The sequence below is a fragment of the Felis catus genome, chromosome A1 (assembly GCF_018350175.1).
Source record: "Felis catus isolate Fca126 chromosome A1, F.catus_Fca126_mat1.0, whole genome shotgun sequence".
NCBI classification, from domain to species: Eukaryota; Metazoa; Chordata; class Mammalia; order Carnivora; family Felidae; genus Felis; species Felis catus.
The window spans coordinates 199,518,472-199,531,921 of record NC_058368.1 but is presented as its reverse complement, the minus strand read 5'-3'; the positions used below and the strand labels follow the sequence as shown (position 1 = coordinate 199,531,921).

The window sequence follows — 13,450 nt, the reverse complement described above, 5'->3', positions numbered from 1 at the left end:
AGGGTAACTTTCAATACAACATATTTAGATTGGACAAACTACTAGTCTCTAGGGTTCTGCCAAAACATTCCACTTGGACTCCAGGCAATAAAAAAGAGGAGATAGCAAACACTCTTTTACCCTAATTTCCTGACTCCTCTGGAACCAATCTGGAGAGGTCTAAATGAACAGGCCTGAATTCTCAAAGGATCTACACCATTGCCATGTTTCCAATCCGTTTTTGTACATTTTCATGTCATGTCTTGATGTCATGCATTAAAGAATTTAACCACTTCAAACCACTTCTCTAACCACTTTCTACTAGATCTTTCATATTTTTTCCACAGCAGAAATCCTCAGAAAACTACTAACTGATTTCTTCAAGTGTTTTGATTATGTTGAAATATTTTCCCTGAGATCACAGATTTATTTTATCAATCATACTCTTTGCACTAATCTTCATATTGACTTCACAAAATAGATTGACTATGCATGTTACAAAATCATGCCGACAGTGCTAAAACCAAAACGCTTTGAACAAAATTGACCATTATACATCCTTGATTAATATCAGGGTTCAGGCAACAGCACCAATATAATTGCATAGGACTTCATTCATTCATTAATTCAACCAACAAATATTTCTTGGAGAATTATGTCTCATGCATTATGCAATGTTCTGGAAACAAATATAACACATTTTTCTCTTCTAAAGATATATAGAATAAAAAGTGATGTGTAAATAAACAAATGCAATGAAGTGTTACAAGTGTTATGATTGATCTTCAGGATAAAATGAGATCCCAAAGGAAAGAATAATCAGCTCTATATTTAAGGGAAGAGGAACAATATCATACAAGTATAACTGAAAATGAAAAACATACACACAGCCACATCTCCTCCGATTAGGAGCAGATTAAAAACTTGAAGTGGCTGAGTATAAGGAAAAATTATTATTTCAAAACTCTTGCCAATTCTTTGTATAAGGAAAGGAGGACATTAGAAGATAACCCTATTATCTATTCATACTCTTAATCCAATATCTTATGTAAGGCAAGACACAGTATAGAATCCAAACACCAGAAAGGGGGAATTGAATGTTCTCTGCATGATGACATGAAATGCTGCAGGCAGACAGCATTGACTTGAAAAAAATCTTTCTTTGCTTTAATAGGGAATTAGACAGTGTCATTTCTGAGAATTATGATTTGATCAAGAAAACGTAGGGTGTGTGTGTGTGTGTGTGTGTGTGTGTCCAAAGCTACCATTAGAAAACTAAGATTCAAGAAGAATTGGGGTAGTGGGAGAGGAAGCCATATCTTTATCACACTAGCAGAGAGACCCTGAAGTGTGCCTGAATTGGGACATAGGATTGCCACATATGGTGATGCAGGCTGTGTAACACAAAACTCCAGGGCTTGCTTTTCATGATATGACATCTTTAAAGTGATGAAAGAAAACAACTGTCAACCTAGAATTCTACATCCAGTGAAAATATTTTTCAAAAATAAAGGCAAAATAAAGATTGTTGGGACAAACAAAAGCTGAGAGAATTTATCACCAACAGAGCTGCACTACAGGAAGTTCTTCAGGCAGAAGGAAAATGATACCAGATGGAAATTTGGATTTACACAAAGGAATAAAGAGCACTAGGAATACTAAATGTGTAAGTAAATATAAAGAAGTTTTTTTAATCTCTTTTAAAAATCAAATAACTGTTTAAAACAATAATAATAACATTGTATTGTGGGGCTTATATACAAAATGCCGTAAAGGATGGGAAGTGAAAATGAACAAATATTTCTGTAAGACTCTTGTATTAAAATGAAGTAATATAATATTATCTGAAGGTAAATTGTGATAAATTAAAGATGTGTACTATAAATCCTACTTCAACTGCCTAAGTATGAAACAAGGAGTTACTACCATAAACCAGTAGTGAAGAAAATATAATCATACAAAATACTCAATTCATCCAAAAGAAGGCAAGAAAAAAGGGGAACAAAGGAAACATAGGATAAGTAGAAAACAAATAGCAAGATGATAGATTTAAATAGAACTATACAACAATCACATTAAATGTAAATGGCCTAAACATTCTCATTAAATGGGGTGGAGATCATCAGACTGGAAAATATAGCAAGGATATGCTGTTTCCAAAAAACTCACTGTAAATAAAAGGCTCAGAAAGATTAAAATTAAAAGGATGGGAAAACATACTGTGAAAACACTAAGCCTATGAAAACTTCCCTGGTTATACTAATACCAGGCAATAAATTTCAGAACAACAAATATAAAGATAAAGAGGGACATTTAGTAATGCTAGAGGAGTCAAAAGGACATAATAATCATGAATATATAAGCATCTTAAAAATAATGTTTGAAAATACATGAAGCAAAAAACAATAGAACTTAAAAGGAGAAATAGGTAATCCATAACTATATGGTCAGAGATGTCAACATACTCTTAATAATTGATAGAAAAATTAAACAACAAATCAGTAAGGATAAAAATGAGGGGAAGCAAAATATAAAATTCAAGACTTTGAGCTTGTCTTATAAAATAATTGGGGAAGACAGATCATCTGAATGGGATAGTAATAGGTTTAGTTATAGGATGAAAGGCGTTCTGCAGTGTACACCCTACACCACCATATGTGACATACCCATTTCCCAGTCTGGGTACACTTTCGGGCCTTTCTGCTACTGAGTAATAAAGATATGTCCTCAGGATTCTTCTTGAATTCCTTACTTTCTCACTGGTAACTTTGAATTGACACATGTGTGTGTGCACACACACACATGGACACACACACGGACACACACACGGACACACAGGTTTTCTTGAGCAAACAATAATACTCAGAGATAGTGCAGTCTCTAAGCAAGGCAAGCCATAGTACATAACAATTCAAAGCAGTGATTTCCCAAAGTCTGGTTGTAGTTTCGCATAACACCACAGAGGCTTCAGCAAAAAAGCCCAAGGTGGACATCAGATTTCTAATCACTGTTTGATGTAAGAGTAAAAGGTCCAACTGTCTTGCCTTGATTTGGCAGAGTTCTGAAGAGCTATCCAAATTCCAGAACTCTTCTTGAAATCAGATGTGACCTCAGTAATAATAGAATCCTGCTTCCTGCACACTGTGTTGTTCCTAAGAGCACTCCCAGAAAAACTTCTTAGATGTAAACCTCCATCTTACCATCTGTTTCTTGGGAAATCAAACCTAAGATATCAGAAAATCACAGGGATACAAGAGAGTATAGCCAAAATCAGAGAGATCGAACACAGCAATGTTTAAGGAGTGGGCAAAAGAAAAAGGGACAAAATATATTGAAAGGGAAAAGAACATAGAGGTAAAGAAGAAAAAGTAACAAGGAAAACAGAATTATAAGAAGACTCTGATCTTACTGTTCATTAGGCAATTGGATAATAGGATCAGCAGAGGTTAAGACTGGATTTGGGAGTTTCAACATAAAGATGTGATAAGGTACAATGCCAAATTAAGGTCAGGAAAGAAGAATATTAAAAATAATGCATTAAACTTTAGTCATTAATATACTTGCTGAAGTGCTTAGGAGTGAAGTAAACTGAAGTAAGCAACTTACTTTGAATTAGATGGATTGATGGATAAATAGAGGGATAGACAGACAAAGAAAATATAGGAAATTATTAATTGTAAATTTTAGGTATTAAGTATAAGAGTATTCGCTGTATGGCTGTTTCAACTTTTCTGAATGATGGAAAATTTTATAATGTTGGTGGGGAGAAGGATCCATTGAATTGATATTGGGTAAATTGATGACCTTTCCAGAGAAGTTTCAGTGCAGTGGGGAGATATGTGTAAGAGACAGATTGCAGTAGGTTTAAGAATGAGCAGGATGCCAAAAAAAAAAAAAAAAAAAGGAAACTATAATTGCAGGCATTTTTTCCAAGAAACTTGACTGTAAAGAGAAAAAGACATAAATAGGATTATGAAGAGAGGAGGATGCAGGATTAAGACAGGTAACTATTGTCTGCATTCTTGTGTTGTTTTATTTTGTTTTGTTTTAGATGAGAAACTTGCTTATTTCTGGTTTGTGGGGGAGAAGTCGGTAAAGAGGCAAATTAAATACTTTTGAATGTAATTTTCTCAGCGTTTCTTAATCCTTAATTCAGCATCTTTCCAAAGACAATATCTTGTAGTAATGTTTATTATTATGAAAAGGAATAGATTTAAATAGCTTAGAGAATAACAATTCTGGGTTAAACTCTACAAATCCATAGTTTCGGGCAAATAACCCTAAGTCAGAATTGGCTATGAAATCAGAACCAATAGTGCCCACCTTCCAAGTCATAGGAATGTTAAGAGAAAAAATATTTATTCCTAGATAGAACTTTATACAAATCTTTGAGTTTCTTAGTCTGGTAGGCTTGATTTCAAGCACCAGTTTTGCATTAGTCATGTGATTTGGAGCAAGATATTACCTAACTCCCAGTTTTCTCAACTACTAAGTGGGAACAGTAATCATACCTCTTTCATAGGGTTTGATATGAAGATTAAATGACAGGAAGCATGTACAACATTTAATCATCTTTGGCACATACGAAGTTCTCAGTAAATAGTGACAATTATATAGAAATTTCTAAACTCAGTGTTACCATTGTCTGATGTGAAACCAGAAAGAAACTTTGTGAAGATACATCTGAATGGCTTGATATAATACTTGGCACTGGAAAATCAGGTACCAAATTGAAAATTGCAGGTGCCCAGACACTATTCTTCTTCTCAGACATAATTAACTTGGGCTGGGTTGTGGCTTCTGCCAAGAAAAATGACTACAAGTTTCTCCCTGTCTGTTCATCCTGAAGGTGTCAACTAAAGCGTAGACTGCTCAGACTAGTTACCTGCCCAGACTAGTACCCGGAGGCTGAGATGGAAAGCCCTGAAGGCAAAAGTATCCTTCTAACTTCCTTCAGCCTCACAACTCTGATGTGGATTTTTGTTTCAAAAAAAAAAAAAAAAGAAAGAAATGCACCCTCTGAACATCTTGCTCCTCCAGCAATGTTACAGCTGACCAGACTCCTTCAAAGCAGCCTCTACTTCATAGACAGCTTATATGAAGCCCTCAAATCAGACATGCTTTTACAGCCATGAAGTAGCAAGAAAAGACTTTTATTCCACAAGACTCTAAGAATAGGAACTCCAATGAGATCAAAGGTAGCTCTTTGGGTGGGAATTGCAAATACAAGACTGGCATCTTCAGCATTATGTTAATATCCAGAAACAATGAAAATCCACATATAAAAACAAATACTCCCATTAAAATAAAAGACCCTAACATGCTGCCCTCCTTCTATTAGCCCATCAATGCCTTTCCCCCTACAACTTGGATGAATCTTAGGGAAAACAGAATTAGATATGTCAACTTTAATTTGACCCTAAATAAAGCAGCAGATGGCTGTACAGTATTAATTGTGCAGCATTGTTCCTGGTGATTACAGTGGCTAAAACTTATGACAACAACAACAACAAAAATATGGGTTTTTTCCCTTTACAGTGAGAAAAGGGAGAAGACTAAGAGTAGAAGGGAAGTGAAATATAATCTACAACCCTCAGCTTACAACAAAAAAGCCCCACTAGCTTGAAAAATACTGAAGTTGTCCCCCAATTCCTGGGGAGATTTTACACATATTTCTTCTGACTTAGGTCAAGGTATTAGAAAGACTTTCTTAAGGAGTGGAACTGATTAACTCAAGCTCTTACCCAGACTGATTTAGGACAAAGGATAATGATACAAAAGAACAGGTTGTGATGTTGAGTAAAGAGAGAAAGTGAGGCTTATGGTTTCATGGTATCAATAAGCTTAAGGCTTTTATTTTCAGCTAAATCCTTGAATTTCTAGTTTAGAAGTTCACCAGCTCGCCAGTCCCGGCCAAAGGGAATGTGATGGACTTATTCACATACCCTCCCCCCTCCCCCTGGTTCTGCAAAATCAGGCAGTCACCTATCTTTTTTTTTTTTCCTTTGGTGACTTTTTATTTTCAAACTTACAAAAAGTCACAAGCAAATTTGTGTGTGTGTGTGTGTGTATCTATATCTATATCTATATCTATATCTATATCTATATCTACATATATATATACACATGTGTGTATATATATTATTTTTATAAACTCTTTAAGTTGTATACATGATTATCTTTTGCTCCTAAATACTTCCTTGTGTACTTCCTAAGAACAAAAGCATTCTCTGACAATAACCACAGTGTAATAACTAAAATCTGGATATTCATAATTTTATTTTCTAATCCATAGTTAATAATTCAGTTTTTCCATTTGTCCCAGTGACATTCTTTATAAAAATTTTTTTCAGTTCAGAATTCACTCCAAGATCATGCCTGGCATTTAGTTATCGTGTCTCTTTAGTCATATCAAAGTTGTCTTTAATTAGGATATCATCAGTATTCCTTCTTTTCAGCTGAGAATCAGACATGTCACAGTGTAAGAAGTTTTCCAAATGAGACCTGATTTGTCAAGCCTCGATGTCTATAGCTAGAATTTGTGTTCAATGGCTAGAGACGCCTGGCAGCTCTCAAAACCCAGAATTATTATTCTCTCTAGTCACTCATTGAATGAACCTCTCCTTCCTTTAAGTCATCCAACAACCATTTGTCTTAATCAGTCACGGTCTGTTATAGTCACAAAAGTGCTGACCCATAAAAAACAATCTGCTCAAAAATCAGATTGTTTTCCTTTCAGACACCATCAACACCCTTGCTATGTAAAACAACATGTATGCTTATTTGGCCAGAAAGGAAAGAAGAGGAGAACAAAGACATGATTTGAATTCCAACATTAAAATATTGGGAAATAAAATGTTCATTCCTGAATAAAATTAAAGTTACTCCCAGCTTCCCACAGCCCATGTATTCTTCATCTCTCTATGTGTATAAAAGAGCTGAACAGAAAAGTACAACACTTGATTCTTCATTCTTTTCCCCTTAAATAAAAATGTATATGTAAGGCTCTCTTTCCTGAGCCCTTCCTAATGACTGATGAATTCATACCATAGTGTTCTAGAAAATAATTAACAAGGAATAATTAGTAGTAACAGTATATATTACATAATTCTATAGGGAAACCGTGTTTAGGGTTTGTTTGGGGGTTTTTTAGCCAGAAACCAAAAGAAATAAGATCACAGAATTTAAGAATTGACAGAGACCATAAGATCTCAAAGACCCTAATATTCTCATTTACAAATAATGACCATGATATTCAGAAAGGTTAGGTAACTTGCTCAAGGACACACAGCTAATTAATAGGAGAGCCAAGACAAAAACATAAATCTTCTGACAGACTACATAGAATACTGCCATGGCGAGATGCTATATAAAGGCAAGTATGGCCCATGGAAGCTGTGTGAAAAACACATTTTTGAAAATTACACCCTATTTTAAAACATCCTAAATAAAATGAAAAAGAAAACATATTCTTTTATTCAGAGAAGCTACCTTATAGAGTGATTTCTCTAATCTTTTTTATAAAGTTTATATTTTCAGGTCATATATTCCTTCACTTTCTTCAAAGATTAAACCTTAAATTTTAGAGCAATTTATACTAGGTCCCAGAACACTTAAAAGTTTAGATAAAACCTTAAAAAGGAAACCCTGGTTGTCCTTCAGTTAACCACTGCATTAAACCACTGTTTTACTCCACTGGGGCAGGCCTAGAAATTCTCTAAAGGCTTTAGAGAGACAGGACAACTCTCAGAGCTAGGCGGTTAGGAGACAAAAATGCAAGGTAGAGCTGGGCATTTACCTAAACATTCATTTTTGGAGAGTATCCTCTGTACTAAACCTGTTAGTCTCTGTGTTCTGTAACTGAATATGGCTGCTGCGAGTTTTCCTCGATGTTGTTGGGTCTCTCATTGTGGTTGAAACTCTAGTACCAGGGCCATCAATAGGGCTCTCACATTTATCTGTGGAATAAAATGAGAGCTGGCAGTGTGTAGACAGGGCAGATACTGGAAAGAATAAAATTCCATGAAGTTCACACACTTGGTTATGAAACCAAGCCAAAAACTACAGTCTTCAACTCACCTATTTCCCCAACTTCCCATTACCAGTTGTGCTGCTTGGGATCTGAAGCTAGGCAGGCATGGATTCAAGTCCTAGTACTGCCTCTTGATAACGGTGTGATCTTTGTAGAAAATTAGCCAACCTCACTCAGGCTTAGTTTTTGTAGCAAAGCAGAAGTGAAAATATTCATCCTACAGAGTTGCGATGAGGAATAAATTCCCTCCTCTTAAAGACAGTTAACAAATGTAGCTTCACTGTACTCCAAGACAGACTTTTCCTAAGGTTTATCAGAAACCAGGGAGAAGAGTAAAAGAGCTTATACAGTATCACATAATGAGTCAACAATGACAGATGGGATTGTCACTCAGCTACATGCAACATGTGACTCTTCCCTTGTACTGACAATGAGACTTTCTATTTTCCATTCTAGAAATATCCTCACCCTCTTTAATGATTGTGTTCAGATTTGTTTCTGGATGGAGTGATTATGTATCAACTCTCTGAAAAAGCTAATTCTCACCCCATCAGCCACATCCTTTATAGAGAGTTAATGAGTTAAATGAAGACACTGAGTAAGATTTATACCTGGGAGAAGGCTGAAGTTGTAGGGGAGTAGACTAGACATCTCTTTAGTGTTCTTTACTATGTAAAACATTTACTATCCTTGGGGTTAAAAGATCCTGGAAGTAATCTGCACACTAGGCTTCCGTAAGCGTCTTATATTGCCTACAGGGCCCATTGGCTACAAGCCAACCAGGAAAATTTCAAGTTACTACAGTGATTGGCAAATACTGGGAACTTGTTTGATAGCTGAATACCTGTGATTCATATCTGTCTTTTCAGAATATGCAAAAGTCAATATACAAAGAAAGAGAAATTAGATGTAATATCAGATGCTAGCTGGTATCGGTTACGAACCAACAGTATAGAAATACATGCCTTGTCAGGAAAAGCCTCAGTGCTTGATAATTGTCTATGGAAATTTATCTTAACTAAGAGATATTCTTCCACATATGTGTTCCAAGAAGCAATGGATGAATAACCCCAGGAAGTTTCCTCCTAGAGTCTAGGCTCAATAGGGAGGAAAAGAACAAAACAAAACTTCTCAGAGGACAAACTTTCAATTAACCTTGCCCAGACAACACAGAGATATGTCAAATCATATCCCAGCCAAGTTCACTGATTAGACCTTTGAGGACACTGAGTATTCCCTCTACAGGATGTGGTCTGGTGACTGGATTTTAGGTCAGAGTTCGGTTTTATCCATGGTATGTCAACCAGTCAGTGACCTTAGGGAAATCTCTTCAGCATGCCAATCTTCAATTTCACTTTCATTTTTGTCATTTTTAACCTGTTGGGTCAGATTCTTCCTGTCCACCCATCTGAGATCCAGGCCAGTCTGTCACAAGCTTCTACCATTGACCACATCCCCTTTGCCAAGACACCCCTCCCTTGGCCTGCCCCGGCCCTGTTTCACCCCTCCAGCTAAGGTAACACCTAGTTATAAAGTAAGTGTCAAACTATTGCCCGTCTGAAAGGGAGATGCCTTTGCTTGTTGGGACACACCTTTTTCAAGCACCCGGAGGCCCAGCAGCCAGGTGGAAAAATCAATGCCACTAAATTCTTGGTGGTCCAATCAACTAGACTCATGTGTAAGGCATCCTTAAGACAACATACACACCTACAGAGGGATGAATAGATTGCACTTGCTAAATAATGTCTGAAGGAGGATTTCAGTCTTCAGAGAAAAGATATTACATAAACACGAGTTACAATATTATTAATACTGATCTACACCCATCTCTATAGACACTGATTTGCTATATAACAATCCTCAAGCTGAAGGCCAAAAGACACTAAGTAATATCCTGCTAGGTCATTAATTTTCTATTCAAACTGATGCTATTGATCCAGATGACATGAGGACTCCAAGACATGGTGAACAGAGAGGAGTGCTCATACCACGTGGGGAAAGCATCAAGAGATGAAGAGCACAGACAGAAATGAAGTTAGAACTATAACAATAAATGAGTCCTTCCAGGAAGGCTTTTTGTGCAGATGTGTCTTCTTCTGTTTAATAAAGATTTATTAGGTACCTCTTATGTGCTCAGTGCTATGCTAAGCACTGAATACCAAGGCAAAGAAGATGTGGTCCCTACCCAGACAGAGTTCACAATTCTGTACCATGTTGTTTATACTTTGCTAAGTATACAAATCATGTGGCTCCTTATTAAAACTAGATTCCCATCCCTACCACCGCCCCCCAAGTCCACTAGATTAAAGGTCCAATGAAGAGTCTGGAAATCTTAACATTTTACAGATGTCTCCAATGATTTGATGGCTAGTCAAGTTTGGGAAACTGATCTAGGGATACAATTAAACATCTGAAGAGTACAAGGACAATTTTCTCTTTGACCATAAATAATAATTTATCCAATTTCTCAGCAAAATGAAGACCACCCAACTCATCTCCCTTATACAATGGATGAAAGCCTGTCTCAATCTTATACTTTCTTTGGTCCCCAGTGCTTAAAACTGTGCAAAGAACAGAATCAATAAACACTGATTGACTTGTTAAATAAACACCAAAGTAGATAGAAAGATTAGATAGATAAATGATAGATAGATAGATAGATAGATAGATAGATAGATAGATAGATGGGTAGATGATAAATTAGATACATAGAAACATAATTACTTAGATATAGGAAAATGTCCTTCAAATTATTCCATTAAAAAAGTTCATATCTACTTTAGAACCACAATTGCTAAGTACCATACTTTGATCTTTTCTGTAACACACCTGAATCTTTCAAGCATATTCTCTTAGTGGCTTTTAATCATTTTTAGAAAATTTTAGAAAAAAATGTGAGGTATAAACCAACACATAAATAAATTAAAAAAAATTCTTGAAAACTTTCTACCATCACCACTCCACATAACTTTTACTTAACGATTTTTTTAGAGATGGAAGATTTTGTTTGCCTTTTGCAGAAAATAAAGATGTCTTCTCTCTCTAGATGACCACATAAGACATTAGTTCTATCATTTTTGTCTCTTAAGTTCTAAACCTGATTCCTTCCAGAATTAAGCTTGTACCTTTGCCAGTAATGTTTTAAAAATATTTCCTTATAACTTTTTATTTCCTTCAAAATATCATAATTATATTACAAGGAAATTGGAAGGAAAGCATCCAAACTTTGTTCAGAAGAAAAACTGATAATCTGGCACAGATAATGGTATAATGCAAGAAACATACTTGTTTACATGGAACTTGGGGGAGGGGTGAGATATTCAAAGTGTATATGAGGTCTTTAGTGATTTATATTTTAAATCCTTGCAATATTTTTTAAATGATATCTTAAGCTCTAATTTGTTTCAGCTTTTAATTGGTTGAGTCCATGATAAACATATAAGGCAAAAATAAAACTCTGAGAGCATTCTTAGCCAGTATCTATTCTTGCATTTATTGCTGAAGCTATCCATTTGTCATTCCTGAGAAACAGGGTCAGAAATATCATTTCATCTTTCTCGGGGCAGTTAAGAAGCAGCCTTTTCAGGATCCAAGAGAGATATCTGTCTCATGAGTTTGATTTTTTTTTTCAAGTCCCTTGCTGCTACGATTTTAGAAAAAAATGTGTTGAGGTCACTTAGTGTTCATGGCAAAACAAGAGCATGTGTCAAAGGAAATGAGTGAGCTGCCTTATAGTGAGCAACAGTTCTATCCAATCATGATCCAAGACTCAACAGAAATGAATTTAACTGAGCCTGAGTCAACTAGGAAGTAGAACTCTCAGGTTCCTTTAAATATTTTTGCCTGGAGCACCCACCAACCAAAAAAAACTATTTTGCTCATTTGGGTTAGCAAGGATATTTCTTACTGATTTCACAATGTTCCTCATCAGACACTGAACTTGTTTCTGGATATTGTCCAGTACCATGTCTTAAGAGACCAACTAGCTGCCAATGAAGAACCAAAAACCTTATGTATATTGGAAAAAAAGAAATGAGTGTATTTCCATATTGTTTGTGTGTTTGTTTTTGTGCAAGAATTAGAGACAACCAAGGAATGCCCTGTAGACTAGACAGAGCTTTGAAAACTCATGAAGCTTGGCAGTGAGGCATCTTATTATCGGATGATATCCAGTTTAGTGGCACACCCAAGATTAACCCCTCTCCTTGCCTGTGCAAACTGAGTAAATAAATTGACCTTTCCTAATAACGTTTCTGACAGCCATTATCTCCAACCTAGAGGGAGAATATAAATTTTAAGGACACATAACCTTCTGGAGAAAGGATGGCCTAAGAAAAGAAAATATGCCAACATATGTACTAAACTCAGAATGTGAGAATTTGGAAAAAGTAGCAAAATATGATCTAGCACATTCTTCATCTGAACTTTTCCCTGAATATCTCATTACTCCTACCTTAGATCTTATTGCCATTTTGCACATTTAGGAATGTCGCTTTTTGAAGTTCCCCATGAAGGATCTGTTAAAAATGTTACCATCTGTCCACTTGACATGACTCTGTAACTATGCCTCACCTTTATTGATGGTATTATTAATGACAAATATTGTCAATCAAAACTCTCTGTTTTGTGGATATACCCTATCTATCTCATGTTTCAATGCCAAATTCTAGTGATAAACCTGCTTACCACTGAAGCTCATATTGGTGCCATATCCCAGTTGATGATAAGCTTCAACTGCCTCAACATTTATGTTCTTCAGATGCTTTCCTCCTTTCTCTTCCAACTTTACTTTGCACACTCTCCTTTGGTGACCTCACCCACACTCACTTGACCCTGGTCGGTGTAGATGCTTTACAATACATGTTTCCTACATAGACCTTTATTCCATAAAATCAATAATAGGCTCTCTCTGCTCATTAGCCACAGGCTTCCAAACCCTCCACCTCCTACATTTCCATATATACTTGTTATGTTGGCATGACTCACTACCATAGTTGCTATTCTCTTACTTTGTACCATAACCACCTTACCAGCTCCACCCATACCCATATCCCATCAGTCACACGGTCCCATAAATTATGTCCTTAAATATCTCTCAAGTTTACCTCCATCCCTTTTTCCTCACTGCCACTATTCTCTTGTAGACATTCTTTGTCTCTCCTGGATTATTTCAACAGCCTCCCATATCTCCACTTTGATCTTACCCAATTTGCCATTCCATCCCGCCTGCATTGCTGCCAGAATTTTCTTCCTGAAAGGAAAATCTGATCATGCTACTCTATTCATTAAATGTCTTCAATAGATGAAAGTGTACCTCATGATTCAATCTCCTACAGCCTTTTCAGACTTGTCTCCTACTACTCACTGCCCTAAATCATATGCTCCAATAATATGAAATTGCTTATAACCTCAGCACGAACAATACAGTTTCATATCCTT

General features: G+C 36.0%; 1 long non-coding RNA gene across 1 annotated transcript; it reads left to right on the top strand.

Annotated features, from left to right (window-relative positions):
• Positions 1-3,133: 3,133 nt before the first annotated feature.
• Positions 3,134-10,206, top strand: LOC123380028. The gene is made up of 3 exons (XR_006585251.1): positions 3,134-3,467; positions 3,900-3,982; positions 9,952-10,206. It is a non-coding gene; the product is annotated as an uncharacterized LOC123380028 (long non-coding RNA).
• The last annotated feature ends 3,244 nt before the right edge of the window (positions 10,207-13,450 follow it).